The sequence below is a fragment of the Alligator mississippiensis genome, chromosome 14 (genome assembly GCF_030867095.1).
Source record: "Alligator mississippiensis isolate rAllMis1 chromosome 14, rAllMis1, whole genome shotgun sequence".
NCBI lineage: Eukaryota > Metazoa > Chordata > Crocodylia > Alligatoridae > Alligator > Alligator mississippiensis.
Window position 1 is genome coordinate 20,780,997 of NC_081837.1, and position 22,854 is coordinate 20,803,850.

Below are 22,854 nucleotides of genomic sequence, written 5' to 3' on the forward strand. Positions count from 1 at the left end.
CGCCCCGACCCGACACCGCCACCTTGCCACGCTCCGCCGCCGGTTGCCCCGCCCCCTCCCCGCAGCAGCCAATCACGGCGCCCCGCACGGATCACCTGACTGCACCAGAACGCCAGGCTGAGCCGAGCGCGTGGCCTGAGGCAGGGGTGCGCACGCGCACTGCCTTCTCCGTGACCCGGCGGCGGGAGGACCTGGAGACCGCGGGGGGGACGGCGGCGGCGGCGGCGCGGGCGGTTCGAGGGCTGTGGAGCCGCGGGTGAGGTGGGCCGGACCAGGCCGGGGCGGGGCGTCCCCTCCCCCCCAGCAGCGCCTCGCGAGAAGCGGCCTGTCCCGCGTGGCGGTCCCGCCCGACGCCTGACCCCGCGGGTGTCCGCAACGCGGCTCGGGCTTGGCGCCGCCCGCGCCGCTGGGGCCTGTTGGCGCGGGGATGCCGGGGCAGCGGCTGCGGAGCCCCCGTGCTCCGGGCTCCTGCCTTGGGGCGCTCCGCCGTGGCATCCGCCCGCGCGTCTCGAGCTTCCCTGGAGGGCGCCGGGCTGGACAGCCCCCGGGGAGCGGAGTCGTGTCGTGCAGCCCCGGCCTCGCCTGCTCTTCGCTCTGTTACCCTGGGAAGGAAACTCCAAAAGATCACTGGAGAAAACCGAGCCGCGCCGAGAGCGCGGTCCTCCCCGCAGCGCAGCGCAGCGCAGCACACGCGAGGACAGCCGGGGTGGGCGGCTGCCAGCCCCTCGTTTTTCAGGCGATGGGAAGGGCCCAAGGCCCCCCATTCTTGCATGGCTTTGAGCCATGTTAAATAGGACCTGTCTGCACTCTGCCACTGCCAGTACCTGCTAAACTGCCCCATTGCTTCAGTCTGGGGTACAAGATGCCACCTGGCACTAGGTTTTCACATACCCTTGGTTAAACCCACATATCACACCCTTCTCCCATGTAATTGCTGACAGTCCATACAGTAGCCAGCCACTGCCCCATACCACAGGGGGCAATGTTTTTGGCAGGTGTGCCACAAATTAGCCCCGCATGCTCCCCTAGTGCTGCTCCAATCCCCTACCATGCCTGATCTGCTGCTCTGCCTTCTGCTTCCTGCCCTGTGCTCCCTGTTCCTGTGAGACCCCGACTCCATGCGGTGCCCAATGACTAGGGAGACAGGGTGGATCCAGTTGCTCAGAGAGCAAGCAGGGAGCAAACACCAGCACGCATTGCACGACAACAGCTTTGTTCAGAATGGAGATGGCTTCGGGGGAGCTCCCCAAAAATACCAGGGAGCTGCAGTAAACATTAGTTCTTTTCACATTTATACACCTTGGTTTATACTCATTAACGTTTACTCCACCTTTGCCCCTCCTTTCTTCTACCCATATCTCCTCCTATCTCAAGCTCTGCCTCTGTTTACGGTTTACTTCATTAGCATAAGATTGCCTATGCATTTCATTTATTTACATATCTTTTTGCTATGAGCGCATGCGTAAGACTGTGAACTCAGCTTCTCTCGGTCAATTGCTGTTTCTTGCAGACTTCTGCTTCATCTCCAAGGTCTTGCTTTGGCTTTATCTCCTGACAATAGCTGGTGGGCTGCATCTTATTTCCTTACACCATGAACTTACAACACTAGGACATTGTTAGAAAACTGCTTGCCTAAGCATCTGCAGTGTTACTTTTAATATATCATTCTGCCTTGTGGTCTGCAGCTTTGCTGAGACAGAAAGAAGCCTTTATTCAGCTGCAAATCCAGCACTCCCAAAGATCCAAATAGTGTCACCCTAACAGTTCTCTCCGCAGCGCTGCCTTCTGCTTCCTGCCCTTGTCCCCTCCCTGATGTGCTGCATGCTCTGCATAGAGGCTGTCCATGCCACATAGGACCCACCTATCACAAATTGGCCACCCCAACCATACAGTGGAGTGGTGAAAGGAGGCATGTTGGATCACTCATTGTATACATATACCCCTTTGCTTTGATCACACACAGAGATTAAGGGGAGAAGGTCTCACCCCCTTCCCAACCCAGAAGACAGTTTTCCCATCGCACTCCACATTATAATTACAGCACTCCCAAGGCAGTTACAATTAACACACTGAATACTGCTGGAGTGCATGCAGATAATTTCCAGTGCACATTGCCCATCCCAAAGTGCAGAGTTACAGTTGTGTTGGCATGTACTTTAAATTGGTATTATTTTATTTTCAGAAATCGGAGTCTATGTTCTGGAGAGATAGGACAGGGATTCCCAACCTTTTTATGCTAAGGTCTGGCAAACAGTGGACCAGAAATGGCTCAGTATAAAAAAGGGTTGGCTGCCTGTCTGCAGTATGCTGGTCATTTCCAGTCCACAGTTTGCCAGTCCGTGGTCACTTCTGGTCTGGCAGCCAACCCTCCTGCAGACCAGCAGCCAACCCTTAACCGTCCGGCACCAGCCCACAGCCCACGGTGTTGGGAACCCCTGAGATAGGAGATACCACTGGATTACTTAGCCCTCCTTCACTGAGGGCTAAGCTACCACATTTAAATTCCATTTACCACGGGGTAAGGCTGTTTACATGTGCCATTATTGCAGAACAGCTTATGTGCACTAAAGCCCTGCTCCCTCCTACCTCAAAGTTGTTTGTATGTCCATCCCATAAGACTCTGATGTTACTTTGAAAATTCTTCCTAGCGTCTTAGAGTCCATATTACTGTATCTAGCGTGAAGATGTGGTATTGATTATAACCATGTGTTTCCAAAGGTTTCTGAAAGTTCTGGCTGTTGAAGAAGCAGGATGACCCAATAGGAGAAACCGCTGCATATTTATGATACAGACTATCCTGATGTGGTTGTAGATGTAGGAAAAGTAACTCTGGGTGAGAAGAGGAAAAAAATGGCAGGTGATCATATAAGGACACAAATGAGTGTCCTTATCCCAGCAGCGTGTGCACTATTAAATTCTGGAGGTGGTGTGATAACACTAGAGATTGAAAATGAGGATTACAACTACAAAAATTATGGCATTGAACTGGATATAGACACCTCCTTTAGGAACTGTTATTAAATCTCCAGATTTGACAAAATATTTTAACTATATGCAGCAAAACAGCAAATTTCTGATTTTTATTAAATCTTGGAGCAGTGAGAAGTTGTCATCTGCCCCAGCTCTCTTGAAGCCACATATTTGCTCCCTAAATTCTGGATTGTGTCAAAAATCTCTCGCTTTTGTTGTTAGCCTGAAACCAGATGAAGCTTTTGAATTTCTTGAGGAGAGGAAAGCTAATTCTAGGCAAAGATATGAAGAAGAGACAGGTCCAACAGCCAAGAGAGCCCGATAGAGCAACACTCAAGCAACATTGGAACCTAATGTGCAGGAGAAAAATGACATACTTGAAGCTACTGCTAAATGTTTTGAAAGAGATGAGCTGCTGCCATTCACTGAGTCTACGCATATTGAACTTAAAGGGTTTGCAACAAAGAATGTCTTGAAATATGTTAAAAGCACTCTTCCAAATTATGCATCTGCATTTGCAAACACATAAGGCTATTTAATTATTGGAGTGGATGATAAGAGGACAGTGTGGTTGGATGTCAAGAGGATGTGAATGTTGACAGGTTACGAATGGAAGTAATTCATGGCATCAGGAATTTGCCTATCTATCATTTCTGCAAAGCAGGGGGGAAAGCGAAATATGAAATCAAAATCTTGGATGTATATGATGCATCTAGAAGAAAATACGGTTATGTTTGTGCTGTGAAAATTGAGCTGTTTTGTTGTGTTGTGTTTTCATGCAACCCTGATTCATGGATTGTGAAGGCCCGGCTTGCCAAGAGACTGAGAGTCACGGAATGGACAGACATGATGGTGGCTGCTGACCCAGGTCTCATGAAAGAAGAAAAGTCTCATAGCGAATTCCTCCTGATCTTTGGCTTTCGTGTTTCTAGGGTGGTGATCCACCTTTCAGATGTCTGTTGTTGAAATGATAATATAAAGGGCTCTAAAAAAGTCTGCCTTTATCCTGCCAAGGACATGTGCAGGGCTTTACATGTATGAAGCACTGACAAACATTGTGGGTGAGGGCTGATTAAGAACCTGAATTAAATAGAAAAAAAGGAGTAGCCACATAAAAAGGCCAAGCTGTATGAGAAGCACTAGGGACCTGGTTTGTGGATTTAGGAGAATACAGTGGTATGGGCCCCACAGTATTTCAGCTTAGGTACAAGTAAACAGGAAGGCAAACATCTTCCAGGCAGGATGAGTTTGACTTTATGTCTTTCCAAGTAGTAGGATTTTCTTTCCACAACCCAACCTGTGGGACATTTTCAAGTGATCTATGATCCAGATGCCATTGGAATCAATGGGAATCTTCCTACTGATTTTAGTTCAGGCACTAAGGGCGTTTTTACACGTGCTCTGGAAGGCATGGGAGGGTGCTTTAATTAGCGAGCTGTGCTAATTAAAAGTGCCCGAGCATCACGTGTATCAGCATTTCCACACTAAAAAATGGTGGCAGGGCGCTTTGAACTAAAACTCATTGAATGAGCTTTAGTTCAAAGTACCCCACTGCCATTTTTCAGCACAGAGATGCTGATGCACATGATGCTAGCGTCTGCTGGAGCTCATTAATTTGAGTCTGCCAGAGCATGGAATTAACGTCTCGATTATTAATCAAGTCTGCTCCAATGCATTGGAGCAGGCTCTCTGCACATGTATAGGAGCCCTAAGAGAGGAGGCACACAAAGGCCTTGAGATGTATTTACAGTCTAGTGAAGAGGACTACATCTAAGGCTGGATTCAGAATGTCTCATTATGCACATAAGGGATACTTTGCCCACCTACATCCCAAGCAGTGATTCAAAGTCACTTTGTGCCAGCATGCACAACACTCATTATGTGCTCATATGCCTTATACATTTCCATTTTGGAGGGCAAAGTTCCCAAAGTGTCTTTACTCAGGCCAGTGAGCCTGCTGAGACCTGACCTGAAGCAGCCACTTGCAAGCCTAACTTCCACTTGAGATTTTTCTAGCACTTGCAGGAGGTGCATGAACTCTGCCTGCAGCCTCAGAGAGGACCCAGAAGTTAGGCAGAGTTATTAAAAACCTACATCTAAAATCAACTACAAGGTATTCAGTTCAGATCTAAAATCAACCGCACTGCATTCTAACTACCAGGTTACAGGTGGTGCCCAATACCCTAGTATTTACAGTATTTACCCAAGAAGTAGGGACCTGAGTTCTAGGCCTTCTTTACCCCTAGAGGATTTGAATCCAGTTCCCTAGAGAATGCCCTCACCACTAGACTACAGAGTAGGATAGATCACTGTTTCTCAACCTGGGTCACAAAAATATATGAAACAAACTTTAAAAATGGGTCAACAAACTTTAAAAATGGATTCTCCTTTCAAGGAGAAAAATGTGGGAAACTGTGGCTTTTCCCCTGCAAGTTGGCAGAGTTCCAGCCTACGAGGGGCTGTTTGGGGCCTCCCTTGCCCCACACACTGCGGAGGACTGACAGCAGAGGGCAGTGAGTTAGGAGGAGGGGCACTGGGTCAGGACAGGCCATCAATGTTTACAAATGGGTCCTGATACAAAAAAGGTTGAGAACCCCTGGGATAGATGAAGCTGGACCAATAGACAGCCAAGAGTCATGGGGCCAGAAAAATAAGCAAAAGGGAGCCTGCCTGTGTAGCGTAGTGGTTACAGGACTCCCTTGGGAGGAGTAACCCTTGGCTTATATAGCTCCTATTGCCAGAGACAGGATTCTTATCTGAGATATTCAGGACTAGGTATTTGGGCATTTGACCTTCCAGTGGTGATTGGATTGAGGCAATGAAAAGTGGGTGTTAACATGAATTTTAATTGTTTTTCCTAGATCTTTCCAAATTGGCTGCAGACTTCATGACTCAGCTAAGTGTGTCAGGTGCACCTCCGGTGGCCAAACCAATCTATTTAAAGCAAGGCCTCAGCTGTTTGGAAGATCTGCAAAAGCGTCTTTTTGCAGGTACAGTGGAGTGAGCATGTTTCAAAAGTTTTTGGAAATTAAGAGAGGCTGGATGATTGGCAAGGGAAGGAAAGGGAAGGGGAGAAGAGACTACTACTATATATTCCAATCACAAACTGTTGGCTTTAACCCTGAGGCTGTAAATCAGGGGTGGGCAAAATATGGCCCATGGGCCAGATTCAGCCCACCAAGGGATTTTATCTGGCCCACAGTGGATCCCTCAGCCCTGCCCAGCCCAGCCGCAGGGGCAGCCCCGGCTGTGGCATGTGTGGCCAGTCACACCGCCCCCCGAGCTAGCAGAAGGGCTGGAGCGGTGCAGCAGCTCGACTTTACTTTCTGACAGCCCCTGCAGTGGTGGCTCCTCCCTTGCTATTTTGCAGCTTTCCCGCCACTTCCCGGCTATACTAGGTACTAGTCCCCTCTCCCCTCCTCCATGCTTTTCCCTCCCTCCTGTTTGCCCTGCCACCTTCAGGGCACTATACTCCTCTTCCTCTGTCCCTTCCCTGCCAGATTGCTCCCACCCCATGGCAAACGATAAACAGTAAGGTGTTACCGATTATCAATATGTGAATGGGTAAACATTTAAACATTCACATCCCTAGTATGGACATACCGGCCCCAAAAATTCCTTGCCATTGCACAGGCCCAAGGCATTGGTAAGAGCCTTGTCATTTCTGCTCTCCTTTTCTGACACATTGCCAGTTTTGAGGCATTTATTGTTTAACACTAAAGACCCTTAGTTTGTCATATTTTGTCGCATGGTGTTTCCTATCTGTGGGGAGGATAACAGTGTAGATCTTCTTGGATGTAATATCTTAATTGCCCTTGATTACAGATGCCTGGGCTTATGACTGCGGTGGCTTTTCCAGTCCTACATACATCTTTCTTGGAAAGATGCTAATGTTATTTTATTATTGTTTTCCACTGTCTCTTTCTCTCCCTCTCTCTCCTGAAACCCTAGTGAATTCTAGTGGGATAACATACAGTCCAGAAAAACTCAGCCAAGAACTGTTCTCAGAATATCAGGACGTGGAAGATTTAATAAAAGAGCAAAGGAAAGCTCTGGAGACTTCCCAGAGACTACTGATATTTTCCAGAAGCTGAGCTGTTGATGTTGGATTGTCAGAGAACCAGCATGTTGTCCACAATGCCCTCTTAATAGCCACAGGCAAACACACTACGCTGTACACAGTCACTGAGAAGAGCCATTCTGCAGCCATGCCTGATTATGCAAGAAACTCTGCTCAAACATTAAAGCAAACACTGGTAAATATTGGGGGATACACGGAGAAGGTATGTGTGATTCCACAACTCCTCAAGCTTCAAACCAATGGATAAGAAGAAAATGTCAGGTTTCAGGTTGCAGACTTGGGTTTGATCAGTCGAGGAAGAGCAAGAGCTTCAAGAAAGGCATCCGTGAGGCGTGCCAAAAATGTCAAGGCTTCCTCACAAAGAAACCTCAGGACTGGTTCAGTGAGAATGATTGGGAAATGCATGCCTTCCAAATGGAGAGAGCACACAGTGACATCAGCTCCAAATAGAAGTGCCCACATTCGTGACCTTCAGTACAGATCAGTCACTTGATGGACCCTGCCACATGGACAGTTTTGCACACGTAGGGGAAGAATTCATCTCACCCATGTGTGTGTTAGCTAAAGCCACCATTGAGTCAGTGTGTAACATGTAATAAAAAGACAGGAGAATTTATTAGTGCTGCAAATCCTTGTGAAATTTCATAGATTTCATAGACATCAGGGCTGGAAGGGACCTCGGAAGATCATCGAGTCCAGCCCCCTGCCCAAAGGGCAGGAAGTCAGCTGGGGTCATAGGATCCCAGCAAGATAAGCATCCAGTTTGCTCTTGAAGGTGTTCAATGTAGGCGCTTGAACTACCTCCGGTGGCAGGCTGTTCCAGACCTTGGGGGCTCGGACAGTAAAGAAATTCTTCCTTATGTCCAGCCTGAAATGGTCTTGTAGTAGTTTATGACCGTTCGACCTGGTCGTCATCCCTAGGGGCGCTCTGGTGAACAAACGTTCCCCCAGATACTGGTGGTCACCCTTGATAAACTTGTAGGTGGCTGCCAGATCACCCCTGAGCCTGCACTTTTCCAGGCTAAAGAGCCCCAGGGCTCTCAGCCTGTTATCGTAGGGTCTGCTTCCCTGACCTCTGATCATGCGCGTGCCTCTTCTCTGGACTCTCTCAAGCTTCTCCACATACTTTTTGAATTGTGGAGCCCAAAACTGGATGCAGTACTCCAGCTGCAGCCTCACCAGGGCCGAGTACAAGGGGAGAATGACATCCCGGGATTTGCTTGAGAAGCATCTATGGATGCAAGCCAGCATTTTGGTCGCTTTACTAGCCGCAACATCACATTGCTGTGGACTCACCTAAGGGCTTCACTGTAAAGAAGCTGCTTGGGTTTGGTATAGCACATCCTTCTGCCCATTTACCCAGTCTTTGCTTTCCATTTTCCCTGAGGGTTTTTATCCCTCTACTTGCCAGAGGAGGCTGAGCCCTTCCTGAGGCTGGAACAGGCTCAGGTTTCAGATGGCAGATCCCATTCCTCTTTCTATGCAGGTCTGGTCCATGAGGGAGCTTTGCCCTCTGAGGTCCAGCTCCCCGGCCTGATACAGGCAGAGATCCCAGGAAGGGGGAAGCACATGGGGTGCTCTAGCAGACTGCAGAGAGGCTGTTCCTGGCAGGGGAAACACCATGGATCTGGGTCCATGAAGGCAGTTTTCCTTAAGTGTTCCTGGGGATAACTGTTCTTCTGGCATGGTTTGGTACCCGCCAAGGTGTTGGGGCTTAAAGCCCACTTTAAGGAAATGGGAGGCTCCTCCCTCGCTTGCTTCTGCGGCCATAAGGCTGAGGGCAGGTGAATCTTGGGGGCATCTGAACCCCAAGCCTCTGGGCTTGGGCCTGCTGGTTGTAGGGCCACTTATGGTTCTGAACTGACTCACTGATTTGGACTTCACTGGGCTGATTTGGCTTAGAACGTGAAAAATGTCTTTAAGAAATAAAATGTGCTTCAAAGAATGCTAAAGCGGTTTCACTTTCATGGCTTTTTGCCAGAGCTAGCCAGCACTGTAATGGCTTGTCTCATGCTAAAGGCTTCTTGCCATTTTTGTTGGGATTTTTCTGCTCTGTAAAGACATGGACCATAATGGGATAGCAGTAAAGGGTAGAGCCCACTGCTAGAGCTGAACCTCTGGCTTCATGATCCTGAAACCTTCCCAGTTAAAGTAGCACCTGATGAACATCCAAGTAGTTAAGAGGGAGCTCCCTGAGTAAAGGATGGGGATGTGGTATATGGGAGGTCCCTTCAAGGGGTCAGCAGTGGGATGACCCAGTCTCTCCCCGTGATGCCCTGTAGGTGAGGTTTTTGCTGGTGGGTAGTTATAGTTCTCCCTGCAAGCTGTGAGCTTGTGAGATGCTGAATCCTGTTACTAATACAGATCAAGCTGTTTGCCACCCTGCCGGTCTCAGCTGAATGGTGACTCGTGGACAGACCCCAAAGGCATGGAGGTCTGAGTGAGTGCTCCATCCCTGGGACCCATGCCATACAGCAAGCACTATCGTTGGGCCCATCCCTGACACTTGGGCTCATGTGAGGACCCCACAAGCATCCTGAGTTGGTCATTCGGTTGTGCCAAATCTATAAGCACGCCCGTCCCTGCTCCCCCTTCCCCATGTGGAGTGAAAGGGCCCAGGGAGTGTCCCCCTGAGCTGCATGTGTTCACCCCATCCCCTTCCTGGGGGCGGGGGTGGGGACGGGGGCAAGACCACCATCAGGAAAGTCCACTGCTAGTGACTGCACCGTGCTGGGGAGCTGAGCTGTATGTGAGCAGGGGCAAGAGGAAACCCCCACGAGGAATCATGTTGGGGGGCTCCTGTAAGAGTCTAAGGAATGGGAACTATTTCTCTCCGAAAGAAGCAGGGGTGGAGGGTTTGGAGGCCTTTGCAACTCTGGATTTGCAGATGGGGCAGGGCTCATCTGTTTGTATGTGCACAAGGGTGTCACTGCTCCGTGTGTGTGCACGCGAGTGTCACTGGGGGGCTGGGGCAGTGTGCATGCATGTATACCTCCATATGTGTTACTGCTATGTGTAGCACAGGGCACTGTCTACGCGCTGCACCGGGACCAGGCCCAGCAGCGCCGGGTAGGGGAGGCCGCATTGGAAGTAGGTGCATGCTGAGCCTTGCTCCGGCCAGCTTGTTCTTCCCGGGATCCTGTCATCCCGCCCTGCACAGAAAGGGGCTAAGGTACAGCTGGTCTCTGTTCCCTGCCACAGTCACTGCCCTGATGTGCCCTGACCCCACCGGGCAGTGATTAGAGGGGGCTACTGTTTAACCAGGACCCCCTGGACCAGGGCGGTCACTGCTATGACCCTCCAGCCAGGACGGTCACTGCTTGGGCCACATTGACAAGGACGGACAATGCGCCCAAATAGCTCAGGGTGTCAGGTCGCCTTGGGATGGGAGCACCCCCTGGCCAGGCCAGGCCAGGCCAGGCCAGGCCAGGCCAGGCCAGGCCAGGCCAGGCCAAAGGCGCCCACAGCCCCCGCACTCAGCACCTTGCCCAGGTGGGAGGGAGACCCCTGGTTGCCATGGCAAAAGAGCTGTTGTGCCCAGTGACATCACAATGCCCAGCCTCACTCTCAGGTACCGGCTCCTCCCAGTGCTCTCCCGTGCTTCGCCCACGCCACTTGCCCTTCCTCGTCCTCCTGCCTTATGTCTGTTGGTTAGTTAGTGTCTTAGTTTAGCAGTTTGTTGGGTAGTTTGTTAGTTCTTTAGGTAGCTTCTTAGTTCCTTAGCTAGTTAGATTGTTAGTTTGTTAGCCAGTCAGTTTCTTAGTTATTTAGGTAGTTAGTTCATAGTTTGATAGTTTGTTAGTCCATTAGATAGTTCAATAGTTAGTTATTTCCTTAGTTCGTTAGTTAGTTGTTTGTTTGTTTCTTAGTTAGATTAGTAGTTCCTTAGGCATTAGTTAGGTAGTTAGGTTTAGTCCATCCTCCTATCCGGGCGTCAGAGGCGAGCACCAGTTGCAGACATGAGTGCCCTTTCTCACTCAGCCGTGGGGGCGGCCCTGGGGACATGGCACGGGTCCGTCCCAGGGACTTTTGGGAGATGTGATGAGCTGTGAGCGGGGGCTGAGGTTGGGTAAGGGCCCAGCGCTCGGCCCCGTGCCTCGTCCCTGCTCTCAGCAGTCCGGCTCCTCTTTCCCTCCTTCAGCTCAGGGCTGTGTTTCTTTGCAGATGCTCCGGCGGGAGAAGCTGCCCCCCGTGCACCTGCGCTCCAGCAACCTGGGTGAGACCTGGGCACGTGCCCCGCCATGGGAGACAGAAGGGCTGGGCAGCACGAGAGTCCACAGGGCTGTGTGGCTTCCCCTCCCGGCAGGGTTTGGCTAGCAGGCTAAGCCCATGCTGTCCAAGCTGCAATCTAGACAGCCCCTGCCCTGTGCCACGCCCCACCCCAGCTGTCACCCCCTGCTCTTCACCAGCAAGTTCTCTGGGGAAGGGGAACAGGATTGGCCCCCATGGGCTCCTCACGCTGGGCCAGGTCCTGGCCCTGCAGCCCCTGCCCATGCCACAGCCCTGGGAGCCTTCCTCCTGGCAATGGCCCTGCTGCCCTCTGCTCCCTTGCAAGGTGGCACTCATACAGGCTCTGGGATCCCCATCCTAAAAGTGGTGCTCAGTGCCATCCAGCCTGACGCTCAGCTCTCATGTCCTCTCAGCACCAGATGCCTGCCTGGGCGCAGACGGATGGGCCAAAAGAAAACTGCCCCCCATTAAGGGGTCCTCATGTGTCCCCTCTGTTGGACAAGTGCAGGAGAGGAGGGACCCTGCACCCGGTGAGTTTGGGACTGGTGTGAGCGGTAGAGGGACTTGCGTGGTTGCATGGGGAGGGGACAAGTTCCTTCTCCCCAGACGGACTCCCACCCTACCACCGTGGAGGAAGGCCCTGCGCGTGTGGCACGCAGGACTCCTCGGAGGTGCCCCAATGCGTTGTGGCCCAGAGGGGCTGGTCGCCCTGCGCCCTGCAGCAGCGTGGGCCCAGCTGACGGGCGGCCCCTTGTCTCCCCACAGGGCCAGGAGTCATGCGGGTGGCAAGAGAGGTGAGGGGCCAGACGTGGCCGCATCGCCCCGCTGCCGTGAGTCTTTCCCCTGCGCAAGGAGTGGGACGGGCAGCTCTGAGGGTGGGGGTCTCTCCCCAGGTGCCCCATGCCCCTCCCAGCCCCATGCAGCACATGGGACCCTGGGGGACAGTCTCCATCTCCCACCAACTCCAGGGGACCTCCAAGACTAAGGGAGGGTCGTGGGCTCATCCCCTGATCACAGGGACAGTCCTTCCAGAATCCGAGTGTCTGGGGGGACCTGGAGCTTGGAGGTGGGGACTCACCTGGGACAGGGGGTAACAACCAACCCCTGGGATCCCCGGGCCCAGCTCTAGGAGCCCTGCCCGGCCCCAGGGCTCGGAGGCCCACCAACCCTGCATCACGGAGAGATGGGGCCTTGCTGCCCAAGGGAGCCCATCGCGCCAGACGCTCTTTCTTTCTCCAGGAGGACAAACCCCGCTGCCGGTACCACCAGCAGCAGGAGAGCGGGTCCCAGCGGGGCTGGGGGCTGTGAGAAGACCAAGTGCGCTGGCTGATGGCTGCACGGAGGTGTGGACCAGAGGGACAAGCCTGGGGCTCGGCTGCGGGATGGAGGGGAAAGGCAGGGCCAGAGGGACAGGTGGGGCAAGAGGTGGCTCCATGCGCAGACAGGCAGTGGCGTGAGGCCTCTCTAACCCAGACGCTTTCGTTTCCTGCAGCTGGAGCTGAAGGCATAAGGGCCTGCCTGGCTCAACAGGAGCAGGACACAGCAGTCCTCCTGTCCCGGTAGGTGTGGTGCTGGGGGGCACCGGGCTGTTCCTGGGGTGCGGCACAGGGCTCGGGGCTGAAGCCCAGGGCCCATCCCTGCTTCTGCGCGAGTCTCTCTTTGGGGAAGGGCTGTTTTGTGGGATGGCGCCGTCAGTCTCCCTGAGCCCATAAATGTGCTTTCTCCCCACAGTGCTTGGCAAAGGGAAGAGCAGCTCCTGGTGAGTTGGCTGGGGGGGGCAAGGTCTACAGCGGTGTGGGGCCGGGGAGAGAGCAGGCTGAGGCTGAGCTTGGCCAGGTGGGTATATCCCAGAGGACATGGAAGTGGGAACCAGAGTCCTGGTACCTTGCGTGTGGGGACAGGTGGGGCCTGACAGGTGCCTCAGGAGGTGCCGCTGTTGGGTGCCCGATATGCTCGGTGCAGCCATGGGCATGGTCTGACGGGCTGGGGTGTTTGTGGTGCAGACTCAAGTGGAGGAGCTGCAACAGGAGAATCGCACCCTGGTGCTGGCCCTCCCGGCACAGAGGGAGCAGGGCCAGGCTCTGGAGGACAGACCCACAGAGGTGAGTTGCTCTGCATGCCCCTGCCCAGGGAGACGGGGAGTGTGTGTGCACCTGTGTGCGCCCAGGGCAAGGCTGTGCCCCGCTGTGCCAGGCCGTGCAGTCGACGGGCTGGGTGCTGCCCCGGCTCTATGCGGGGAGGGCATGTGTGTGTGCGGTGCTGGGCACTACGTGAGCCTTGTGGGTGTCACACTGTGGGACTGGTGGGGTGACAGGTCTGGGTCTGTGCTGCACCGACCTCCCTTGCTTCGTGGCTGCTGTCCCCTCTCCCGTACTCCGCCAGGTTGCCAGCACTGCACCAGGGGCTTGCATTTTGTCCTCACTGCCACTGTTTTTTCATTTGCAACAGCCTCCTGTGGAGGGGGTCGTGGGGAGTGCCCGCCCACTATCGTGGAGGCCAGCACCGAAGCAGAGGGCCTGCGCCACGAGCACGCCGGTACCCAGACCAGGGCCCTCTGCCTGACCGATGCGGGCTTCCAGGGGGAACCCCTGGCCAGGACAGTGGTGAGCACACAAACAGAGGCTCGCCGCTGTCCGAAAGGACTGGGGCACAGGGAGAGGTTTGATGCTTTTTATACTGTTAGTGTGTGGGGGTGCTGGGGGTGTCACGTGCAGCGTTCCCCCTGCAGGGCAGGCTGGCGGGGCTGGGAGCAGGGGTCTTTGCAGGTCAGGGAGTGCTTCCATCAAAGGGCCTGTTGGGCTTGAATTCAGTCCATGATCCATCTCTGAACATTTGATTCTTGTGCAATCAGGCGGAAACGCCCCTCCCAGGGGGTTGAGGCCGGGACGCACACAAGTGCTCCCCCCACTGTGGAAGCCAGCACCCAGGCAGAGGGCCCCCAAAATCAGGATGCCTCCACACAGACAAGGGCCCTCTGCCTGGTAGACGTGGGCTGTGACCCCCTGCCCCTGTGGACCAAAGCCTTGCAGGGTCCAAAGACGACAAGACAGGGGGAAAGGTATGATGATGTTCCTAGTTTTTTGGGGTTTTTTCTAAAGAAATGTTTTATGCTCCAAGCCAGATCAGCCAGCTCCGTGAGTCAGTCCAGAACCATAAGTGGCCCTACATCCGGCAAACATGATGCTTTCACTAGCGTTAGGTTGTGAGCGTGGGATCAGTAGGGGAGCTGAAGGAGGGCTGGAGCCAGGAGCCCGTTCCTGGTCCTGGGAAGGGTCTCGCAGGTTAGGAGAAGGACGGGGTGGGGGCCAGGAGCCCAGGAAGGGAAGAGGTGACTGAAAGGGTATGACTAGTGTGTTTTCAGTAAGTGACTTGCCCGCAAGTTCCTCCAGCGTCCTGGGTGTCTAGGTGGGGCAAGGCTGGGACAGGGGTGCTGCAGGCCTGGGCTCTCTGTGCTGGGAGTCGTCCCTGTTGTGTATGTCCAGACGGCAGCCAGGAACCAGAGCTAGGTGCAGGCAGCACACAGGGAGGAAGGGAGGTGGGTCTGACAAGACACCCAGGGCCGGTCCCTGGTACAAAGGCAGTGATGGTGAGAGGGGAGGCCTGGGCATGGGGTGGTGGCAGTGGCCGGAGCCTGGGGGCATGGGGTGAATGGGAGAGATGACGAGTGTCTCTGCGTCCCACCTGCAGGGCTGACACTGTGGCAAAGGGGAGGAGGAGAAGGTCGGGGGCAGCAAGGAGGTGAGTTTCCCCCCTGCACCCCAACCAGACCCAGGCCTGAGGGGCTGCCCCTCCACCAGCCCACATGATGATCGGGTGCCCCCTTCCTCCAGGCCGCTCAGGATGACCCATGCCACCTCTCTGCCAGGGCCCTAGTGCCCTGCATGGACCAGCTATCTCCTGGGTTGGCCCCTCATTGCCCACCTCTGGGCCTCAGGACCCTGTTGCCAGGGGTTCATCCCGGGAATCAGAGTTTCTGGCCCAGGCCAGGCCTGCTGGGACAGAAAGCCCCACTGAGCCATGTGTGAGAGCAACATCCTGCTCCCTGCTGGGGAGACGCTCCCTTACCCCGTGGTTGTTCCCGGGGGTGAGCAGAAGGACCCCACACTGAGCGTTCCCTGACTGTGCCCTTCTCCCGCAGGTTCCAGCTCGCCTGGGTGCTCCCATGCTGCTTCACCCTAAGAAGGTGAAGCCCTGCACTCCTCCCCTCCCTGCCCACCCCTGTCGTCTCCTCCCTGCATCCTCCCCTGCCCGATCTGCCGGGATGGGTCCATGGGATGACAGCGTTGGTGCCTCTGCCTATCTGAGCATGTACGTGGCTTCTCACTCCTTGTAGTTTTCTGCAGCCTCTTCTCTTGTGTCCTTGCCTTGGGCCCGCGCACTCCAACAGACAGGCTTGGTAGTCCTCATGTTGAGATTGCCCCCTCACTCTCATGTAACCTTGTCACAGGTCCCCGCCCGACTCACCTCAGCACTGCCACTCAGGTGGCCCGGCGACATTCAAGCATCCAGTGTCACGGCGAACAGTGGAGCCTCGCCCATTGGCCAAGGGCTTGGCTGCAACGGGTGAAAAGTGGGCTTGCAGATGGAGGAGCCCCCGGGAGCTTCTACTGGGACACTGTCAACTTGTTAGATGCTCTCCTCCCAGCCAGGAGGGATCTGGTGGTTTTCCCCAAGGCCAGCATGCCCAGGGAAGCAGTTCACACCCATCTGGCTTCTGCAGCATCGTTGCCTTACTTGGCTGCCCAGTATGAGCCATTTAACTTCCATTACCTGTTGAGCTGTGAAGTTGAACATAAAAGGCAGAAGCAGAATGCTTGGGGTCTCAATTCTCATCAGACACCTAAGAGAGAAGAAAAGACAAGATCGTCATGCCGACGTGTCACCAGGGGTAATGACAAGACCCAGGTCAGTCTGAACCTTACTGCCGGCTAAACGTTTCTGTCTGGTAAAGGATCCAATTTTGTGCCTGGTAACGTACATTTTATTCAGGGAGAAAGAGTTTGAAGCACCTTCATCCAACAGCACATGGGGCTTGTAGTTAATTAGCTAAGGCGGTGTGGGGGAGGAGGTCTGGCTGACTGAATGAATGCGCGTGTGTGTGTATTTAGAAATATGAGCCACTGACCAGGTCTGAGACTACGGTTGGGTTCAGCCGCCCCAATTCTGCCTGACAGGGCAGTTTTGAAAGCAAGGCAGCCCAACTGGAACCTCGTGACCCAGTGGACAGGGCTTCCCAGTGATTTGGTCTTTTTCTCTCTGGCTATTGAATGAATGTGTGTGTGTGTGTATTTAGAAAAATGAGCCACTGACCAGGTCTGGGACTAAGGCTGGGTCTAGCTGCCCCGATTCTGCCTAAAAAGGTAGCGTCAAAAGCAAGGAGCCCAGCTGGAACCTCCTGACCCAGTGGACAGGGCGTCTGAGTGATTTTGTCTTTTCCAAACCCCTTGTCCCAGTAGCTTCTGCCGAGAGCAGGAGTGAAAGGATCCCTCTTGTGTTTCCCTCCCCATTTCCGTTTTATGAGCCGGTGTCGGGTCAGAAGCCTTTTGTCTAGGCGGTGAAAAACTGCAGGGCAAGGCACTGAGCGGCCCGGACATCCTAAATAAGCCTCTCCTACGTCTCCCTGTGTGACTGAAAATGGGAACAAGTCAGTCTAAGCAAGTTCCCGTGCCCCCTAAGGGGACTCTGGCGTACTTCATGTACACACACTATTCTCCCGAGGCTTGCAAGTACCTGGATAAGTGGAACTGGGATACTAGGGATGATCCCGTGAAGCATTTTCCACAGGAAGGAACATTGGATCGGGATAAAATAGTGCACTTAAGAGGGGCTTTAGAGTCCCGTGGATCCAAAAGACCACAAAACCAGTGGGACGCATACTTTTATTGGTATGATGAAATGTCCAAAAGGCGGACAGAATCTCAAACTAGAAGTCTAAAAGACTCTCAAGAAAAATTAAAACAGCAGTTCAAAGCTGTTCGGGAGAAACTGGCTGCTCCCCCAAATTACATGCCGGCCACCGCTCTGATGTATCCAGCATTGTCTGGGGCGCCCCCACCACCAGAGCCAGCAGAGGATATCGCTGACCTTTGTTCGAACCCTGCTGTCCTGAGACTCCCACATCAGCAACAACCGGTTCAACATCAGGCTGCAGCCCAGGTCCAAGAAGCCTTACCTCAACCACCGGATGTTCCCTGTCACAACCTCGAACCAGGAGATTGGGTCTACGTAAAGGTCTATCAATGCAAAAACGCACTTCAAGCCAGATGGAAGGGACCTTTCCAGGTACTTCTGACTAATTCTGCTGTTTGTTGCCAAGGTCACCAAATGTGGACTCACGCCTTACACTGCAAAAAGGTATCACCTCCATTGGACCCCGAAGCAGCTGAATTCCAACCAAGGCTGGGACCTTTCCCTGAGGCCAAGGACAAAGACCCTCAGGACCTCACTCAGGCAAGTGAGGAGCATCAGGGTGCAAGTGCTAGTAACCTCTCCCCTGAACCCAACACCTCAGCCCAGCCAGATTCATCAGTTGAAGAACAAAGATATCATCTTCGGCCTCGAAGAAAGTGAATGCTCCCACTCGGAAGATCACCACCTCGATCAAGACCAAGAGCCGACGTTATCAGTCCTTTAGGTAACCTGAGCCCAGAGGACGAAAAAAGACTTTGGCTGCCATCCTGGGTTTGGCTGGTAGTGTTCTTTTTCTTACTCGTGCTGGTTATGTTCGTTGTTGAAATTCTTTGTCCCTCCCGTCTCTAAAAATGGCACTGATATCCTTATATATCACACTTGGGTATCTTAGTATCACCTAAGTTGGGTGGGAGAAAAATTTGTATTTGCATTTCTCCCTTACGGTGGCTCAAGCTGGAAATAAAAGTGACTGCTGGATATGCTCTCACAGCCCAGCGCACCTACACCAAGGAATCCCAATGATCGGAGTGCCAATATCCCTCCAGGAATGGGGAAAAATAAACGGTAGCTTTGTTAGACACTATTCGTTAGCTGCCCATCGGTCCGCTCCTAAGGAATGGAGGGGCGCCCCTGCTAATTGGATAATCTCCCCAAGAGTAGAGGCGCCTTTCTGTTACAGATCCAACAACACCGGAGCTTATAATAAAGCCACACCTGTAGGACACTACCCTCATTGCCTAACTACTCTTTATTATAGCCCTAATAGCACCAGTGGAATCCTGTTGGGTAAAGTACCCTCTCTCAGTTGTACAGGATTCATGGTCTACAACTTGTCTAAGGAACCTCATGTTGCTCTCATTGCAAACAGATCGGAATTTGACATTCACTCCAATTTTACTTCTTGTAATATATCTCGGTCCAGCTGGATAGCAGCCGAACGTGGTCCGTCCTATACAATGCATATCAATCGAATGTGCCGGATATGGCACAACACCTGTCCAGATTTGACTACCCTTTCTGCCCCGGGCCTTTACTGGCTCTGCGGCAAGAGGGCTCATAAAATCTTCCCCTGGAATTGGGTGGCGGCACGTACTCTTGGACGTGTTATCCCTGGTTTCGAAATGCATAGTGCAATATATCTGGAACAAGTAAAAAATTTCAACCATCACATGGAAAGGGCAGTTAACCCTTTAGCTACCATAAACACAGGGTTCCATCAATTTCCTAGAACCTTCATACCGTGGCTTGGAGTAAGAGAATTGGAACTAGCCATAATTAACATTTCAGCCACAATGGAAGCTATGGGAAATGCCACTGCGGATGTAATTCATGCTCTGCAAGAAGAGATCTCCCAGATCTCACAAGTAACTATACAACACCGCATAGCCCTAGATTACCTATTAGTATTCCAGGGAGGAGTATGTGCCTTAGTAAACTCCACCTGTTGTGTCTATGTCAATCAGGACATGCGAATAGAAACCGACATTCGTAAAATTCGAAATCAGTTAAGGGTCCTACATCAAGTGGCCTCAAAAAATACTGACTGGGGTCTAGAAGAAATGTGGTCTTGGCTAACCTCCTGGCTCCCCGATTTCGGGGCCCTTGGCAAGAAAATCCTGTATGGAATATTGTTTGTCTTGATAGTGCTGACAATGTTTTATGTCTTTGTGCAACTGATCCTCCGCTGCGTGAAAGCCAGCAGGAGAAGCTTTAGCAAGGCAAGAAAACCCACGGCAGAGTCTAGAATAATGGTGTTACAAAAGTGTGAGCAAATTGAAAGAAAACATGAAAGGCTGCATGATGAAATAGAGGGGCTCATGAGAATGGAAGTTTAAGGCTAAAGAGAGACTAAATAGTCTCAAAGTGGGGACTGGAATCAGAAAAAAATAAATGCCTTAAACTTTGATCATTTGAGTTATAAGATGACATAACCGCTTTGTGGAGAATTGCTGGCTCTGTACAGTAGAACAGATAAGGGCAAGTGTTTGTTCTTTGTAACTCCTCTGCAACTGCTTCCCTCACCGCAGTCTTGAAGATAGCAAAAAGTATGTACAACTCTGATTTCCATATGCAAGAAGGAGGTTTCTGAACTAACCTCGCCTCCCCCATAAGTTCCCATCCTGATTACACCAAAGTAGTAATGAAGTCATGTCATAGCCGCTTTTCATGCTAATTTCACTATATGATCACGTGAGTTGTAAGCGACTGTTAAAAAGTATATAAGCCTCCTGATTTTGCTCTTGGGGGAGAACCCCTTCCAAGTGCTTGGGAAATCCATGTCACTTTGGAATCCCCCCTACAGCTGTAGTTTCTTTTGAATAAAAGCTTCTGCTGACCTGACCCAAAAGTATGCTGCATGTGTTACCACGACACTGGTCTTTTCATTTGGAAAGGTTCACGTACAGAATGAGTGACATTCAAGTCGAGCAGGATAATGCAAATAAAAATCGTGACTTGTAGTACCTAACTGGGGAGCACGGTACGGAGCCTGAACCCGCTCATTGCTCCGCACCCCGTAGATCACATGAAGAGTGGTCTTTTGCTTCTGGCAGGAACTGTTCTCACCCTCTGGCTTGCACGTAGCAAGCAGTGGGATTGCCAGCAGTGCTGGTTTTTTTGTTTTTTGTTTGGAAAGCGGGAATGTTGTATTTTGAAAAATACAGTACTTCCTACGCTGACATACTAACATGGACCTGACCATGGAGGACAGGACCTGCTGGGGAGAGGGAGTGTTGCTCAGTGTCTCAGGTCTTCCCAAGTATGCTGGAGAGCTTGAAGGAGCACAGAGGGTCTAGGCTGATCATCTGTCAGTTTTGCTCTCTCCTAATATGCACTTTGCTGCATGGGGAGTTTGAGGAAATCCCAGTCGTAGTGGGGTGCTGCAACGCAAGGCCCCAGACTTTGGGCTTGGCAGTTAGCCCTGCCAGTGCCAGTGCCACCCTGCACACGGGCATGCATTCATCTCTGAAGTGGGCTGGGGAGGGACACTGGGGCACTGTTTAAGCTGTGACCAATGCTTACAGTGGGAAGGCTGTGGCTGGCGTGGGAGAGGAGCTTGCGTTTTACACTTTTTCTCTTTTGCTGAGTATCCTGCTCCAGTTCTGGCCTCTCCTCCTGCAAGCACCAACCCCACAAGAGCCTTTCCCAAAGCTTAGAGTGATGGGCAAGTGTCTGTGTACATGTAGTCCGCAGTATGCTGGCTACTAACAATGGCTACATGAAGAAAGCTGCACAGAATGAGCCCACCCAAGTGCCTTGCAGAAAGGGCTTCATTGTCCTGATGTGGAAATCGCAGGGGTTTTCACTCATGCGGGCTGTTTGTTCTGCTTTCTTTTTCTTGCTCATAGGCAGAGGTGTGTCCTGCCAAGTCATCCTCACAAGGATCGCAACTGTGATGTGATGGAGAGAGGCTTGTCTGCTATAGTTGACATCAAGAGTGATGCTGTCTGCGGTTCTGTACTTCTGCCAGGGTCACCTGTGTTTGCAAAGTGGAGAGCGAGCTTGCCAGGCTAAGAGTGATCCAAAAATAAAGATAAAAGTGACTGATGGTGGAACATGCCGATGAAGCGAGACTATTTCATGATGGTGGCAGAGGCAGATGTAGGCGTCAGCAGAAGATATCCTCAGTGCTCTCGGTTTTCCTTTCCATGGGATTCAGGTTTCCCTCCTGAGAAGTACTGTCTGGTTGCTGTTGTGCCATTTCATCCCCACGTTAAGAGAAGACGTGCACAAGCCTGTTGCTTCAATAGCAAGTCCCACGGTGATGGGTGAGTGGCGACGGGGGCACACTCTAGCGATTACCCGAAGCCCCTAGTCACGGACCTGCCTCTCGTCACGGACCTTTGCATACCGAGACAATGACCATACGATGGTTATTTTGTACTTGGAACTGAGACAGGAGTGTGATTAGGCAGCTGCAATTATGCCCGAGCAGGCCTATTTCAGATGAACTGTCCTCCCCTGTGTGTGGAGGGCACTAGAAAAGGCACATTAAAGAGCCCATGTCATGTCACCTTTCTGGGATCCATCTGAATCCAGAACTGAGGTTGGCAACCTGGACTGTCCACACCCTAGCGCACAGCACGAACAGCGCCCAACTGGATTGAAGGACAGCACTTGTGCGCACAGCTGCATGGATTTCTTTTCCTGAACAAGCATGTACAATGTGATGTAATCATCACAAAGCAACTGAATGAAGCATTGAGAATGATGACAGGTACTTGCAGACGCACTCATGTTCCTTGGCTGTCTCTTCTATCTCATACCCCTCCTCCTCAGCCTCGACATTGAAGGGCTAAAGAAAGAGTCTACAGAATACTGCCTATATTCAATTCACTACCAAAGTTTGAGGAACTTGATGACCCCCCTAGGCCAAGGCTTATGTCCAAGAAGGCCATTTCGGAGTGTGCGAAAAGAACTGAAAAGCGTGGGAAAGGAACTGAAACACGAAAGCTTTGATATCAAGGCAAATGGACCTGGCAATGCAAGACAATTGACATCATTAATACATTTGTTATCACAGGCCCCACATATAAACCTCCTGGGTCTCCTTAACTAAGGCAGAGCTAGACTACATTGAACAGGGTGGACAACTAGGTGGTTTGTAAATTCATAGATTCATTGATTCATAGATGTTAGGGTCAGAAGGGACCTCAATAGATCATCGAGTCCGACCCCCTGCATAGGCAGGAAGGAGTGCTGGGTCTAGATGACCCCAGCTAGATGCATATCCAACCTCCTCTTGAAGACCCCCAGGGAAGGGGAGAGCACCACCTCCCTTGGGAGCCCGTTCCAGACCCTGGCCACTCGAACTGTGAAGAAGTTCTTCCTAATGTCCAATCTAAATCTGCTCTCTGCTAGCTTGTAGCCATTATTTCTTGTAACCCCCGGGGGTGCCTTGGTGAATAAAACCTCACCAATTCCCTTCTGTGCCCCCGTGATGAACTTATAGGCAGTCACAAGGTCACCTCTCAACCTTCTCTTGCGGAGGCTGAAAAGGTCCAGGTTCTCTAGTCTCTCCTCGTAGGGCTTGGTCTGCAAGCCCTTAACCATACGAGTGGCCCTTCTCTGGACCCTCTCCAGGTTATCCGCATCCCTCTTGAAGTGCGGTGCCCAGAACTGCACGCAGTACTCCAACTGCGGTCTGACCAGAGCCCGATAGA

General features: G+C 52.3%; 1 long non-coding RNA gene across 1 annotated transcript; it reads left to right on the forward strand.

The window, feature by feature from the left end:
- The first annotated feature begins 3,844 nt into the window (after positions 1 to 3,844).
- LOC132244742 (uncharacterized) lies at positions 3,845 to 7,667 on the forward strand. Its single transcript, XR_009456489.1, has 2 exons — positions 3,845 to 5,960; positions 6,922 to 7,667. It is a non-coding gene; the product is annotated as an uncharacterized LOC132244742 (long non-coding RNA).
- The last annotated feature ends 15,187 nt before the right edge of the window (positions 7,668 to 22,854 follow it).